This window comes from Tyto alba, unplaced genomic scaffold, assembly GCF_018691265.1.
Source record: "Tyto alba isolate M040663 unplaced genomic scaffold, T.alba_DEE_v4.0 Super-Scaffold_38, whole genome shotgun sequence".
In the NCBI taxonomy this organism is placed as follows: Eukaryota; Metazoa; Chordata; class Aves; order Strigiformes; family Tytonidae; genus Tyto; species Tyto alba.
In genome coordinates, this window is record NW_024881313.1 from 28715147 (window position 1) to 28731912 (window position 16766).

At 34.3% G+C, this 16766-nt stretch overlaps 1 long non-coding RNA gene across 1 annotated transcript in view; it reads left to right on the forward strand.

Annotated features, from left to right (window-relative positions):
* The first annotated feature begins 338 nt into the window (after positions 1-338).
* Positions 339-16766, forward strand: part of LOC116959067 — a 119061-nt gene continuing 102633 nt past the window's right edge. The window contains exon 1 of the long non-coding RNA XR_004405622.2: positions 339-454. This is a non-coding gene — a long non-coding RNA (uncharacterized LOC116959067). The remainder of the gene's footprint in view (positions 455-16766) is intronic.

The following is a 16766-nucleotide window of genomic DNA, read 5'->3' on the forward strand; positions in this document are numbered from 1 at the left end:
AAATCTGTAGTGTTTGATAATGTGGCACAGTTCCACAGATTCACACAGCTTTGATCAGCAGTGGGACTGCTTGTATAGGAAGCTGTTCTGTATCTTTAAAATTCCTTTAAGCGAGATGAAAGTAAAAAAAACAGCCTACTTACCCTGGCCACAAATTTATCCATTTTTTGGAAGCAGCCTTTCACTGTAGATTCGTGGATAATATTAAGTCTGGGCTTCAGCTGTTATTTTAATGGAAAAGAAAACGAACTATTAATTTGAACAGTGACAAGTAAATAGAAGTTCAGCATGACTCAGTAAAACTGTACCCTCTAATAGACATGGTCATGACTGAGAGAGGGCTGTAATGCTTTTGTCATATGCAAGCCAGCTGAATGTGTTAAAGATAGTGTAGCACATATTTGTTATGTCTACAGAGAGATCGGGAAATGAATATATCGATGTTTAAAGCAAGGTAAGGGGTCTATGGGGTTTTTTTGTTCTGTGACTATACTGATTTTGTTTATGTATACTGTCTTTGAAGGAAACATTTCAGAATAATTGGTGGTCATTTGACATACAATGTTCTGGATATACCTATGTGATCATGTTCTTTCATTTAAAAAAAAAAAAAAAAAGTGTTTAAGTAAACACTTATTATCCTGGGGTCTGGCCTAATTAGAGGCAGCAGTGTGGTTTTGGAGCTCAGTGTTTATATGCTACTTCTCAGACCTATGTCCGGGCATGGAAACCTCTCTCTCCTGCAGAAAAGTGCAGTGGGTTTCCTCCACAGAAGCACAGAAGGGTATATTACAGTGTACATTTTTATGCCCAGGTTTGTTAGCAAATCTGGTGGCTGGCACAGGCATTAGTTGCAAGGCAAGCTACAGTAAATCTGAGGTTTTGTCCTCTGTAAATCTTAAACTGACCCCAACTGAATGAACTATTTGCTCATATGTTTAAGTAGTTTACTCAGCTGAAATAGGCTGAATGCAGATCTAATTATTTTTCTGAAGTGTTTTTGCATACAATTTGCATGTAATTCTTTATGTTAGCTTGTCTTAACAGAAGCCATAAGTAGTTGAAGAAAAGCACATGAAATTTATAGTGAGAATAATAGATACTTCTGTGTAGAACTAGTTCAATCTTTAAGAAGCAAGTTAAATACTGACTTTGCCACATTTTTAGGCATCACATTTCAAAGTAAGCCCACAAATATATATGTCTGTATCATATTAAAACTGCCTGTATAATACAGGTCAGTAAAAATGCTGAAAGTTGCCTGTCATTAGTAGTGTACAGATGTTTTAGGTGCCATTATATGAAAATGTAGTCTTTAAAGTTTTCTATTGTATTTTTAGCATATGTATTATCAGTTTTATTCACCATTAATATCTGATGTGAATATCATGCAGTGTAAAAAAACAAAACAAAACAAAACAAAAACCTGTACTTACACAAGTCTTGAGCTGGGCATGAGTTTCATACATTCCTCTTAGAAAAACATTCTTATTTTGAAAAGGAGAGTCTTCTCTCCTGAAAAACTCAGCAATTTCATGCACTATATGAACAATGGCTGCATTATCATATTTAACCTGTGATGACAAAAAGCAGTTATAGACAAATTTGGTTTCTGAAGTTTGCACTTAAGTTTCAGTTAATGACACATTTTTCAACTGAGTTTGGTTATTGTACAATTTTCATGACTTCCTTGTGCTTTTCTAACTTTTTAAGTACAAAATTATAGAAAGTAATATACATTGAAAATATGGTATTTATTTGAAAATTGGGAATTGGATGTGCAATGTCCAGTTTCAATTTTTGCTTTCATAAGGTGGACCCTATTTTGTAATGTAAATATATCTTACATTTTTGGACTACATATTGATATTCTTGGGTATATACAATGTATGAAGGATAGTCAATAAGAGGCCAAAGGTCAAAAGCAGATCTTTTGAATTCAGACCCAAGACAATAGACTAAGAGTGTGCAGCATTTTCCTAACAAGCACAGTACATATCTGATGAAGGGGAGCTCCCTCTGTCTTAGAGAAGATGGAAATACAAGAGAGATTGATAATTCTGTCTGTCCCTTTTGTTCCCTGCTTGTGTTATAGAAGCTCTGTCGAAGAGATGTTCTGGAAGTGGGCTGAATGAATTGCTTTGGTGCAGTAGCACACTTTCAGCCCAGTACCTTCTTATTTTGTGGCATTGAAGACCTGGAATGAAAGTGAGCTGTGCAGATGAAGTGCATGTGTGTGCTGAGTTAGTACATAAAATTACCTCTGCACTACTTTTATGGGGTCTGATTCTGTCTGAAACTGAAGTCGCCATGCTGTTCTGGTATTTTCCAGGCTACCAGACTGATTCCAATTAATTTTCCACTTTAAACAGCAGGACTAACAAAAAAAGCATCTAACCCTTTCCTTGTAAAAGTGGCATCAGAACTGAAATAATAAGAAAAGCAAGAAAATGGCAATTTCCATAAGTAACCTCTCAGGGAAAAGAATTTAGGCTGAAAAGTCAACAGTCAGATTTATCATTTAAACCTGTAATTGAGTATGTCATAATTCCAATGTAAAAGTCTTGTGACAAGGTGCATAGGCTGTGTGATGTAGATTTGGTAACATAATGTCAAGTATATATCTTTTTCTACTTACTGCTTTTAGCATCTGCTCAGGAAAACACAAATCCTCGTTGCTCACTTCCTCACACTCCAAAGAAAAGCCCCTCTTGTTCTTAAAGAAAACAACAGTGTAGAAATTTTAAGCATGTGCAAAACCAGGTTTATTATGGAAACAATTAATAGAAGAGTTCACTTATCAGTTGGTCTCTTAACAATGAAGTATATGAATGACTACATCAATAGGGGATACTATATATCTCATGAGGTTGTGTGAAGGTTTGCTTATATGTTCCCAAGGCTACCTAATATGGAAGAAATAGCTGCTTGTTACCTATTTTAACATTTCTCAAATGTTCCAGTGAGCTCAGTCTGTACAGTGTTGAGGAAAGGGCAGGATGTAAAAGAAGCTAAATTGGGAAAAGAAACATGATTTCCATATAGTTGATTTCCAAAAACACCTTCAGAAAGTATTTGTACCAAAAACTTTGTGACTGTGGATGCTCTTTTCTTTCAGTGAGATTATGTCATGGTAAAGTAAATTATGGAGTTACGGTTTCAGCTGATGACAATTAGTGGGAATCCCAGATGACTGTGGACTCTAAAATATGTGACTTCTGTGTGTGTATAGGATGTGGAGCTCTTGGTAAGACACAAAATTGTCATATATTCAACAGGATGAGTTTGAATTAAAAAATCTAAATTTAATATTTTTGGCTTTGTAGAGATGGGACATCTGGCTCATGATTTTTTAATAATGTAAAAAAATTGTAATCAGGCACTTATTACATATTTGAGAATTCCTTACACTTAAATGAAGAAAGATGGAAAATGACATCTATAGATTGTGACAGTATTTTACACATTGACTTACCAGTTTCTCAATCTCCTTTAAAAGCTCACTCCACTGCACACTTTCAAAGCACTGATGACTGTTGCTTTGGTGATTACAAAGGGATGTAGCAATAAGGCAGACAGCTAAGAGAAAGAAGCAGCTCCTGGGGCAATACATTGTCTAGTTCTGGAATAAGAAGACAGAAAGCTTAATAGATTTAGGATGGTTTTACAGTTTTGTATAGTCACACAAGCACAGTTGATTATTTGCCACTGCTTGTTCACTTTTATTCTGTATTTACTGATGTGTTGTGACAGGCCTAATGAGTTCAGATTTTATGATGGAACATTTGAAAGTTAAATATGTTTATCCAATCTATAAGAAAAAAAAAATCATGTAAGAAAGCCTTTTTTATACTATTCATATAATATGCAAATTGTTGTATGTATTTTTAAAAAATCCTGTTCTGATTTTCTGAAATGCTTATTTTCCCACTGTTTTTTAATGGATAAATACATACAGTATTTAGAAAACTGACATTATTTGCTATAGAAATTTGAGTAAATGTGAACTATTGCCTACTAAATAATGAGTTAAAAAATAGGTTGTTTTTTTTTTTTCCCAGAAGTTCACTCTGTAGTAATGCCTGTAAACTTGTTACATGTAACTCATAACATGATTTAAAGCAATGACTTCTAAAAGTAAGGTTATATTTTAGTAAGATTTTTTTTTCATAAAACTTATTTGACATTACAGTAATAAAGTAAAAAGTAAAAATGAAATAAGTAAATTAATCTCGTCTAGAAAAATTAGCAATAAAATCAAAGAAGCCCACCTTGTGGATAATATTCAGCTCCTGATTACACACTTCTGCAGGGCTCCTGGGTACCATTCTGTCAGCTATCTCAGTCCCTTTTAAATGCTCTTCTCCCGCTTTTACAAATCCCTGACCACCTCCTCTCAGTGGATGATGCAAAGTGAAACTTTCTTCTTTCAGTATTCCATCTCTTCAGGTATGCTGATTTCCAGGCAATAGAGAGGCATAGAGTGGGTGGCATAGAGGGTGGTGTGTGGATGGCACAGAGGTCACATTTTAAAGTTTTTATTTAAAAAGATAAAATTTAGATGACTGAAGTATGTAGAACAAAATGTTAATGTTTATTTTACATGATTTTACAACAATTTTACATTTAACAGTTTGTAAATATTCACATACAGGTGATAAAATATAGAACACTTCTTCAATGTGAACAATTATTGTCTTCTGTATTTACATTATGTATATAGAATTTCATATAACTTACTCCATGTGATTTATACATCTGTAAGTATTATTGAACATAACAGTAAAAAAGTTTAACTGTACTCATTCTATGAACATCAAACTTTATAGTTCTATAAGTATTATATTTACTTCCAAATGTAAAATACAAACTTATGTGTATGCATGCATACATGTCATACACATACACACGTTACTTCCCCAAGTCATGTCAGGTACTATGAAGTAATCAAGCCTAAGTTTTTCATCGACTGTGGGTTGGAGGTACTGAAGAGAATTAAATTCCAGGAGAGCTAATCCCTACCAGATTAGAAAATGTCTTACTATTAATAATATTATATTTTCATTAAATTTTCTCCCTGGAGCTTTTAAATCCCATTAAAACTGAAAGTAACTCTAGCATCCAAATGTACTGGTCTTGTTACTTCATATCTGCCTGAGCCCCTTCACGTTACCGCCTAGTTTCTCTGTGATAGTTTGTCCAAATGTTAAGTACTGTATTACTTGCAGACAGAAAGGATTTTGCACCAGTTTTTAAAAGTTTTTTCCAGATGGCTTGGTTTGTAGTTTTAAAAGTCCTTAGGTATCTAACATCCAACTTCTGGAAAGCTCATTAAGATCATATTTGTGTCTTACATATGTAACATTTTGTCAATTTGTCCCTTTGCAGAATACCTCCACATCTTTAATAATTTTACTTTACTAATGGTAGTGGATGTCTATTCTCTACATGCCATTCATAAGTCTTCAGGAATTGTAATAAGAAACCAAACATCTGAAATTAAGGGTAATTTTTGTCACTTTTCTGAGAATAAGTAGACACATTGGGTGTAGTAAAACAGGCCTCATTTTTGTCTTGTCTTGGAGATATTTCCATAACATCTTTTCAGCAGTAGATTCTGGATACAGAACTTAAATATTTACTGTAAGATACATGCAGCCACTAAGGAATGGTAAAATTCAGGGTACTGCTATATTAGCATAATGTCATGTCAGGATTGAATTGAGAGCAGTGGTAATAGGACAAAGAGGACATCAGGAGCAATATAGTGCTGGAAGTTGTAACATATTTGGACTTGATTACCGATTTCAGTGTGATCACACCTTTCAGTGCCAGCCACCTGGCTACCTAACTTGATACTACATATGTGGACCTAAATCTTAGGGATTCATTTATATTCAGAAGTATTGGCTTTTCAATGCCTAACAAAAAATAACAAAGATAATAATTTACCGATTACTAATTTATATTTAAAGAATGAAATTTTAGACTGCTGAAGTGGTGTACGAACGTCAGTGTGAGAGCAGAAAATTGCTTATTAGTTGGATACTCAGTTTCAGGGAACAACCGTATAAAAGAACAGTTCTGAAATTCTAAAATGGTGGATCCTGTTTGCAAGACTGAAAATATTGTTTTTCCTTTGAACTGAGCAACTTTGTAAAATGTTTTATATAGACTGGGTGGTGATAGATTACTCTATGTATAGGGAACCATGCTGATTAAGTTTCAGTTTCTAATATGTATGTTATATATGTATATACCTCTAAGCAGTGATACCCTAAATTTTGTATGTGATATTTAGTCTCAGGTTTACTTTTGATTCAACATCAGTAAAAATTGGAAAATACACATTACATGCAAAAAATTTAAGAGAAGCATTTTGAGGGAAAAGAGTTACATGAAAATTTCCTACACTCCTTATCTTTGTCTTCTTATTTCTTCTTTTTCCCAGTATGACTTCTTGAGAGATCAAGACTACAGAGTACCAGATGAACAATAACTGCTGTGTAGTATCTCATGACTAAATCATAACTATTCTTTCTATAATTTTATTGTGCCTACAATAAAATTCAGTTGGATCACTTTGGAGACAGTATTAAAGGAAGGAGTGCAGTAGGGTTGCAGCTAAAACAAATCAGCTTTTGAAAGATATTTCTCTTTGTTATGTTTGCTGATGGAGGGTCTTTCTCAGAAGACTGATGAAATAACCATATTGTGAGCCTGTAGTTCACCTCTGTGAATGTTTGAAATAATTTGTCTGACATAGGAATTAAAATATGTTCTTTTGAAGAAAAAAAAAACAGCAAGAGAAGAAAAATCACGTTTTTTCTAGTTGTGTAAATACTCTTATTTGAACCTACAAGTCTTTCAATATCAGGATTTTTTTAAAAATGTATTTATCTTTCAAATTAGACTATCTTAATGAGAAAAGCATAGATACTACTTGTCTGTTGTTAGAGTAAAAGTCATTTCTTGCTCTGCTGTGTTTCTATTTAAAACATTTACAAACAAACAAACAAAAGACCTGTAAGAGAATTAACTAAAGAAAATTATTTCACAGAACACTTACTGAACATAAAACCTGTAGCTTTTGTTGTGTTTTGGCCCCTTTCTGCTGGTTTACCAGGGGAAACAGCAGCTCATTTTCTCAAAGTGAGGTAATTGCATACTGTCAGTATCACTATGTAACTATAAAAATTCTTGTGCTGTAAGATCTCATTCTGTCTGGGACAGATGAGTGTGGGAGAGGTGTTTCCGCTCCACCCTGCCCCTTTTTTTTTAGTATGGGTGTGAACTAGGTTTTTTGAATAGGCATACCTTAGTGTATAAAGTGTATCCGCAGAAAGTGAAAGTCACAACTGAAAGAAAGTAATTTCCTGCTGGTCAGGAAAAGTAATCCAAAAAGTTTGGAAATCAAACGTCTAACTACACTGCCTAGAATTTCAAACTAGAGTCCTGTAAATGAAATGATAGTATCATAGCTCTCAAAAAAATTCACTTTCACTAATTCAGGAAGGTGGATAGTGAGGAAACTATTAACCTTTGTTAGGCCTGGTATAAATGTAGGTTATAAATAATTTTTAAGACACTAATATGGAACTTGGAAGATCTGGACATCTGGACTTTTGGTGACGTTTGTGCAATCACTTTTTTTCTGTAGTACTTTAATTCTTATCTCTAGAAGAGTGTCCATAGGGAAATTTAGCACTGTGTTGACTTGGAAGAGTTAATGGAAGGCTGGCTGTCATCAGAAAGTGACCTGAATATTGTTACAGAGTAAAGCGGAAGAACCTAGGCGGGAGCTTGTATTAGTGGAATAGCCAGGAAAAGGCAAGCTCTCTGGAGGCTCAGCAGTGTGAACACAGACTCTCTTCCATTGTAATTTAACCACTTGTACCATTCTTAGTGGAACTGAAGCACAATGTAAACCATAAACATGTTTACCCAGTATACATTTTTCTTTTTTTTTGTTTCCATGAGATGGTTGTCCTGCAAATTCATCATAGCATGGAATGATAAATACTAAAACTAATGGGAGAAAATACTATTATTCTGTGACAGCTACATGTACATGATACTTCATGGGTAATAAATTCAGGTTGCTTAAAAAAACAAGTTGTCTCACTTTTTAACTTAAATGAAATTTTATAACAGGTTGTAATAGTTTTGTAACTATTAGAACATTAGATATATGAGAATACAGAGGGTGAATGGAGAAGACCGGTGGTGATTTAATAACCTGCCATTAAGATTATGGGGTTTTAATTCTATTTTATTTGTCCATCAGTATTGTCTTGACTCAGCATGCTATGTTTTAGTATAGAAGAAAAGGCAAATATGATTAAATTTGGATTGCATACCAATGTTTATTTGTTTTGAAAGCAAGGTATTGTTTGAAGCTCTGAGTATGTGGCAACACTAGGTGGCAGGGGTAGGTTATGGAGAGGTATGGACATGGCCTGAAGATGTCACTCCTCAGATCTCAAGTCAGGTGCCTTCATATTTGTAGGAAGCTGAAGGAACCTCCCTATATTTAGAGAAATAGCGGAGGACTGATGGATTCCTGATTTCACTAGGGCCATGTTTTGCAGGGTACTTAGCACAGCTGTTTTGAGAGATACTCTGTTATAAAGGGACCATTATAAACACACCAGTATTTAATTGTCATTCTGAAAGTTCCTAACCTCTGGAGCTCTTGGATTTTGAAACAATTTTCCAATTGGAGTAGTGATAAATTATATTTTGTATTAACACACAAGCTTTATAAAGTGATGAAAAGTATGATGTAATCCAATGTGTGCAGAGCTGGAGGTTGGACTTGATGATTTTAGAAGTTTCCTTGTATTTTTTTCATAAGGTGCTGGCTAGAGTAAACATCCTTCAGAATGTTTTAACTCAGAAAGATTGAATTGTGATCTGAAAGCCAGAAAATTTCAGTAAAATAAAAGCTGACTCTTTTTCAGATATTCTCACAATCACATCACCCCCTAGTCAAAATGATTGTACAGACTATCAGATTAGTTAAACATTTTGGTTGGGCCTGAGCCTTGTTTGAGAATGGTTAGTCCTTGCTACTTTTGGTATCTCTTCCTTCTATGACATTTAATACTCACTGCTTTCTATTCCTGAGGTTTATACATCTGTTTTAGAATTCTCATTTCTGTCTGTGTACAATTTTCCATACAATTACCAAGCTCTATGTTTCAGATACTCCTGAGTTCATGTTTGGAAGAACTTTGTGGTTTATATAATCCCTTTACCAATATTGTAATATGAAGCGTTTTCGTTGTCATTTTTTTGGCATCCAGACTGAGGCACTATCAAAAGGCCTGGATTCCTGCAAGTGCTGATCATCCAGCCTCTGAAAATCATGCTTTTAGTAATTAAAATATAAAAACCTATCGATTATTTTAAAAATCATGTCCATGTCTAACCTTGAACCTTTTCTTAAAATTTACTTTGAGCTCACCTTTTTCTAGAAAAATATGCATGAATGTAAGCCATGCTAGCACCTAATTTTTACTAATTAACACAATTATATCAGAAAATAATACAAAAATGTTTTTGGAAAATTAGCTGTGCAGTTCAGCTGTTCAGTAGAGTGTACCAGTTCATCATTCAGAATTTAAAATTAAGATCCTGATCAAATAACTGTTTAGGTCCCATCAAATTCTGTAGGATTTCTCACTTATTTAAAGGTAAATGCAGTTAAAGCATGGATGGATTTAGCCATGTACTTCAGTGTTCAAAATGCTGAACTGACACTTATGACAAAATACATGAAAAATTTATACTGCCATACAGGAGTATAAAAATGGTGGAAAACCATTAAATTCTCATCAGAAAACCTCATGTTTTGTTACCGGCCGATGAAATTCCTGCTCTGAGAAAGAATTAATAGAAGAGCAGAAAGGTCAATAAAATAGGGCAGTGATCAGTGACGCAAAGCCTAGTCATAGGCCAGTAACTATCAGAGTACTTCAGGGGTCAACACCGGCTCCAGTTCTGTTCAACATTTTCATTAATGATCTCGATGATGGTACAGTGTACTCTCAGCATGTTTGCAGATGACACCAACCTGGAAGGAGCACTAATATGCCAGAGGGTCGTGCTGCTATCCAAAGGGACCTCAACAGGCTGCAGAAATTGGCCAAGAGGGCCTGTGTGAAATTCAGCAAGGGGAAGTACAAAGTCCTGCACCCGGGGAAGAACAACCCCGTGCACCAGTATATGCTGGGTGCTGCCCAGCTGGAATGCAGCTTTGTAGAAAATGACCTGGGGGTCCTGGTGGACATCAAGCTGAACATGAGGCAGCACTGTGCCCTTGTGACAAAGAAGGCTAAGGGTGTCCTGGGCTTCATTAGGAGCATTACTGTCAGCAGATCAAGGGAGGTGTTCCTTCCCGTCTAGTCAGCACTGGTGGGGGACACCCAGGACCTGTGACAGACAGTAGGGACGCTCAGAGAACTTGGCCTGGAGTAAACTGTTGGAGATACTACAGCAGAACTTCACTCTCATCCAAGCAGGAATGCTAGCCATTATGTTAAACTGTTATCTCTATTTCAAATAAATGTATGTGTACAGAAGTGTATATGTACAGAAATGTGGGTGATGTCCCATGGTTTAGAATAAACTATAACCTGATGATTATGGAAGCCTGTACTCACTAGGGATGAACATCATAACCATCTAACTTGTGTTGACTGTTATGTTTAGTTAAATCTTGTGCCTGCCCCAACTGCTTACTAAGGCAGTTACAGGCAATGTGAAGATGTATAGCCTTCCAATTCAAGAATAAGTGTTTCATTTATTACCATACAAAGGGGAAGAGGCACTACTGTTCTTGCCCAGATATGCTTTAAAAGCAAACTTAGTTGACTTCTCTAGAGAGCCAATCGATTTTGTCTTCCCAAAGTATTAGACTGGTTCCCTTGAGAGTTTTAGACACTGGATCTGTGCCGTGCTTAAACATGAGATAAATGCTGGATAGGCTCTCTAGAGTACAGGAGAACATTAAATGGCTTGAATATATGAATGTCAAAAAGCTGAGGTTCTGTTAAATTCAGGTATCTCTAAGGCTTCAAAAATTTAAGTTTTAATAAATGTATAATGCATGAACCTAAAATGAATTCAATCGTTTTTGGAATTATTCCAAAATAATCCTTTTTATAGAAGCAGACATTACTGCCTACTGTTATAGCTACTTTTTTTCCCCTCCAAATACATATGTAATGTTCACTGTAATAGCTGGTCAATATCCATTAACTTATAACTTGAAAAAATTCCATTATTCACAAGGTTCTACTTGCAGGAAAATTTCATTACATGACTTCTGACATTTAAACAGTAAATGAAACTAGAAATGACCAGGGGACTTTCAGCCTTTTAGAAGCTGGTAGTTAATTACTAATTATTGCATGGAAAAGCTTGAGGATTAAAAAAAAAAAAAAAGGGGGGGGGAAACCAGGAAGAATACATAATGCAATATAGAAAGAAAAAGTGAAAATTTCATGTCCTCAGTGCTCAAGTACATTTCTAAAAATGAAGTTTTTTTCATCTATAAAGATATAACAGAAGAGTATGGACACATCTGAAATGGTTTCTGTTACAATGACTGCTGCTTCTGTTTTCCATTCTTATCTGTAGATTTGACAAACTAGTTGAATGTATGGTAAAAAAAGAATACCTCATTTCTGCTGCCATACAGTGTAATTGAAAGTCTTCAGAGACTAAGAACCTTCATTTAGTTTTTTTTTGGAAAACATAGAAGAACCAATTTCTTTTAAAAATCATAGAAAGTCACTCATATTTATGTAAAGCCCAGTGAATAAACCTGCAAGCTGAATGTAGGAGACCTAAGGTCAGAACTCTCCTCTGTGCAGCATAGTGCAGCCTCATAATCCAGGCAGTGCCAGCTTCATTTGTAATAAATTATTTTAGGTTTATGGCACTTGCACAGATATGCTTAAATTGAGGAGTGATGCACACAAGGCAAGTATACTAGTATAATAAAAGAGATTTTTCACAGTGTGGTGAGTGAACCAACATAGTTTGGGAATTGTTAATACAGTTTTGAAATACCTCCACTCATTGATTGTATAACAAGACTGAATTAAATTAATGAGATTTTCATAAACATTAATGTTAACAATTTGAAGATGGCAAAATTATAGAAGATAATTTTTAAATTCCTGCATATATTAAGCTCTCTGCAGTTTCTATTTCCTTGCAATTATTGTACTTTGGGAAAGCTTTACTTCAGTGCAAAATGATTGGGAAGAGGAGGTAACAAATGTGGAGAGAATAAAGCCAGTATACTTTCAGTTCCCAGAAATGGACACTTGGAAGATATGTATAGTTTGCTTAATCTTTTAGATTGCAAGTACTGAAGAGCTCTGTCTTGACTTGCAGTAATAATCACAAATTTCAATGTCATCTTTTTTTTTTTTTTTTTCCTTTAAATAGGGTACTTATGGGAAAATGAACCATCATTACAAAGGCATTTTATAAAGTCTAGCTTTAGAAATCTATACCTGACTTTTCACACAAGCTAGAAACTTAGAAGTATGAAACTTTTATTTCTGAATAAAAAATATATAACAAATATACTTTCAATGATTTTAAATTTTTAGCACAAAGTTGTTAATGTTTTTTAGAAGAGGTACTCAAAATAACATTTAGTTCTTAGATGTTTTTAAAGTTTTATGATTTTCATAGTTAACTACAAATACAGTATTCCCCAAATTCCAGAATCTTTCAAAGCAGCATAATGTGGCAGATTTACCCATCTCTTAATCAAAGATAACATGAAATATGTTTATTTTCATTCTTGCTGTTATCAGAATTCAGGAAGATATTTTATAAGGTGAATATATAATTGAGAGATAGTCTAAACTGAGATGTATGCATATAAATATATACACATACATAAAATATTAGTTGCACTGTTGATATACTGTACAGAAAAAATAAATAGTTTGCAAGAAGATTTGAGAATAACATTTGTTAGAATTTTTTGAACCGAACTTTTGTAGTGATTGGTGGTTTTGAACCACAGAGAAAAATGAGATCTTAAAAACTGTTAAGTCACAACTTGTTGATAAATACAGCCTGAAACTGATAAGAAAATCAATAAAGAAGGTTGAAAAAGCTACCTTTTTTTAAAAAGAAAAAAAAAAAACCAAACCAAACAAAACAACAAACTAAACCCCTTAATTGTGAATAGAAAAACTTATGTCTGTGTCATAAATGTTTAGTCCACTTTGCCATGGACTTTGAAAGCAGTGTCACTGGTGTGACATGGATAGTTATATGCAATCTTCCTATATATACATAGCTAAAATATTTTGTATATCAAACTTTCTAATTTCTTATGCTTTAGATTGTTCCAGTTGCCTAATGGAGTTTATTTTTCACTGTGAAAGATAATAATGTTCAATTCTTAGCATTCACTTTTCTTGTTCAGAGTAGCACTGAATGGTTTCACTTTAATCAGTGGCTGGAAAATACTCTCCACCCTTCCTATGATCTAGACACCTCACTTTACGATAACTCAAAGAAGCTTTTTAATGCCCAACTCAGTTTTTGTTTTGATTTATAGCTCTATTTCATAAAATGGACAATTGTTTTTACACTGCATTCCTGCCAATTCTAGATTGGGTTGATTTTTTTTTTTTTTTTTTTAATTCACTGAATTCTATAAGTGGTTTTCCTGGCAATAAGTGGAAGTTATTTGACCATGAATTAACAATGAGACTTGGGGAATTTCACAGCTGCCCCACATTTCATGACTCTACATTGAGATAAAGTCCAACACATTTACTTTCATTTCCTTCCAGTGTACCCCTGGCCATTTCCTTTCTATATCTACATTCAGTAGGTTGTACTGGGCTTTGTAGCCTGGAAGAAAACCCTGTAACCCTTAGGCCAGCTGCCTAATTTGGTCTTTGAGGGATTCAAGCCCCCAGAGAATATCTTTTGAATAGTGCTAAGGTGTGGCATTACAAGGTACTCATAATTTCTTCTAATCATCAAAAATGGTTTCAAGGGTGCATTCCAAAATGCTATCTTTCATGTAGGACTGATGTGTTTGTCACTTGTTGTTCATGGGGGATCTTGCAAGTTGCAATTAATGGCTATTCTTCATATTCCTGGTATATATCTGAGTTGAAAATGTAAGTCACTTAGGTTTCACTTTCCTAAGGACTTCGTGTAGCCTTCTCACAGGCGTATGTATTTTAACAGAAAAACACAAAGTCTAGCACCACTACTGTGTATACTTTCCATTGGATACTAAAAATAGCAAAGAGTACATTTTTAAATTGTGTCATGCCAGGTTAAAATTATAATGTCATCTGACAAAACTTAGTACATCTTTATTAAGTGGAATTATTTTAGTTTCTTATACAAATTTATGATACGGTGAAGGTAAAAGGAACACCAGTACTTGAATAAACCTTGACAAAATTAAGTAAAATATAACAAAAATACGAGCAATAATTTAAATACAAACATACAACAAAGTCATATGGAAATTAATTATTAAATCCACCACCAGTGAGTTCTGCCCCTGTCTGTTCCTTGTGATACACCAGTGAGATTTCCAGTAAGGTAAAATTATTTTGATTCAGTTATTTAATTTATCATTCACTTTCATCTGAATTGTATACCAGGAGTCTGTGACTTTTGAAACTCTATTTCAAATGTGGTAGGCCTGATTGACTAGTCCTCCCTGAAGTGAAGTTTAATCACCTGTTTAGTAGTTCATTAGAATTATGATCATGCCTACAAGACAGGATCTCACGGAAGAACATGGGGAGCTAGAGAAGATCATAGTCTTCTGCATTATCTGTTATGGGAAAGTTACTTTGTTTTCAAATTCCCTGTAAAGTAGGAGACAGGACAACTATGAACTCTTGAGACGGAAAAAAGAAAAAATACCCTTTCCTCAAGGGTCTTCTGGGAAGCAAATGTCTCTTAGAGCCCACATTAATATGACATTCATGGGGACCTTCCAAACATCAGTAGAAAAACTCTGTATATCCCATAATATTTACAGATAAAACTTTTCATGCCAGTGTTTCTTCTTTTAAGTCAATAAATGAAGAAAAATTCTACACCACAAAATTGTTTGAGAGCTTCAGTGACATCTGATTCTGAAAACTAGAAGGTAAGTTGTATCTTCATAACGAAATAAATGAGTAGTCTTAAACATGAATGAGTTGTTAGTGACTGGATTTATAAAATGAGATTAGTCTCTGTTGAACATATTGTTCTAAAACACAGTCATGGTCTATGTCTTCATTAGAAAATTACGCAAACAATAGGAATGAATCTGGAGAACCAAACCAATTGATTCTGAGGATTGGAAATGAACACTGTGCAAGTTTTGGAGTGGTTATTCCTGATTAACTGTAGTCTCATTCTGTCAAATAATGAGCAAAGAAGTATTCAGATATGATCCTGGAATGCGTCTTCTGGTTTACTTTCTTCTCAGAGGAATTCAGTTCACATGCTGCAAGATGATTCTGTGATGCAGAAGAAAGCATTGTCCCCCCTTATGATCAGGAGATTTGTTTTAGAAACACACTGACCCAAAACATTAATATGCCCTTGCTCTGAATTAGTCATCTGAGGTTTCCCTAACAATCAGTGAAGGTAAGTAGGGAACTAGAGAAAGTGATTTATTGGCACTTAGACTCTCCCTCAGGATTGGTGTCTTGAAATGTTTATTTGTTTATAGATATAAAAGGAATCTACAATGAGTAGCTTAGGCTTAGATGTCTTAGCTAAAATTGTAGCTTTGGGCTAGGATCCAACCTCACTAATATATAAATTATATCATTCTGCTTAAAGCAACTTATTTAGTTTCTCCAAAAAAGGATCACCTTAACTGTTAAAATAAATCCATTATTCTCAAATTGATCAATATAATTTTCTTTGATCAATCTCACCTCTCAAGCGTTTGAGATTTTTAACCAAAGCCATCTCCTAATGGATCTATTCAAAAGCTTAAGTGTCTAAAGAAGTGATTGCTGAGTGATTCTGTAACACGTTTCAAATTTCTGGTATATAGATTAATGAGTGTAGCTTGTGATTTTTATTAGCTTATGGATTTGTGTATCTAAAATGAATTTTGCTTACAAAAAAATATATTTTTATAGAATTATTTCTACTTCATTTTTTAAATCTTCATACTTCTCATCTAAGGATTAGTTTGTACTTTTTCCCCAGGATTTCTCTCTCAAGTTCATTAATTGTTCTGGGTATTAAATAACTAAGAAAGTAGTTGTGTAGGGATTTTTTATGACCAATTTTCTGGATGAGGAATACTGAAAGATTAATTTATTTTGTGTAATATTTATCACCTACAAGTTAGCAGTTATATAAGCAGTTTTCTATGTTGCTGCTCTAGGTAATGATGAGAGAGGGACTTAGGGTAAGTCACTTCATCCTACAACAGATAGAATAAATTGGCCTATAGAAGAATCTATCTTCTTAACAGAATAAAATAGATGGGAGAAGACCTCTGGAGTTCATCTGATCCAACTGTCTGCTCAAAGAAGGACCAGCCTTAGGGCAGGGTTCACATGGGTGTGTCCACCTAAGTTTTTCATATCTCCAGTATAAAGAGATACAGCCTCTCTGAACACACTTTTTCAATTTTTGATTACCCTCATTGTGAATATTTTTGTCTTACTAGTCCGCATTTTCTTTCTTGTAATATGTGTCCATTGTCAATTGTCCTATCACTCTGCACCTCTAAG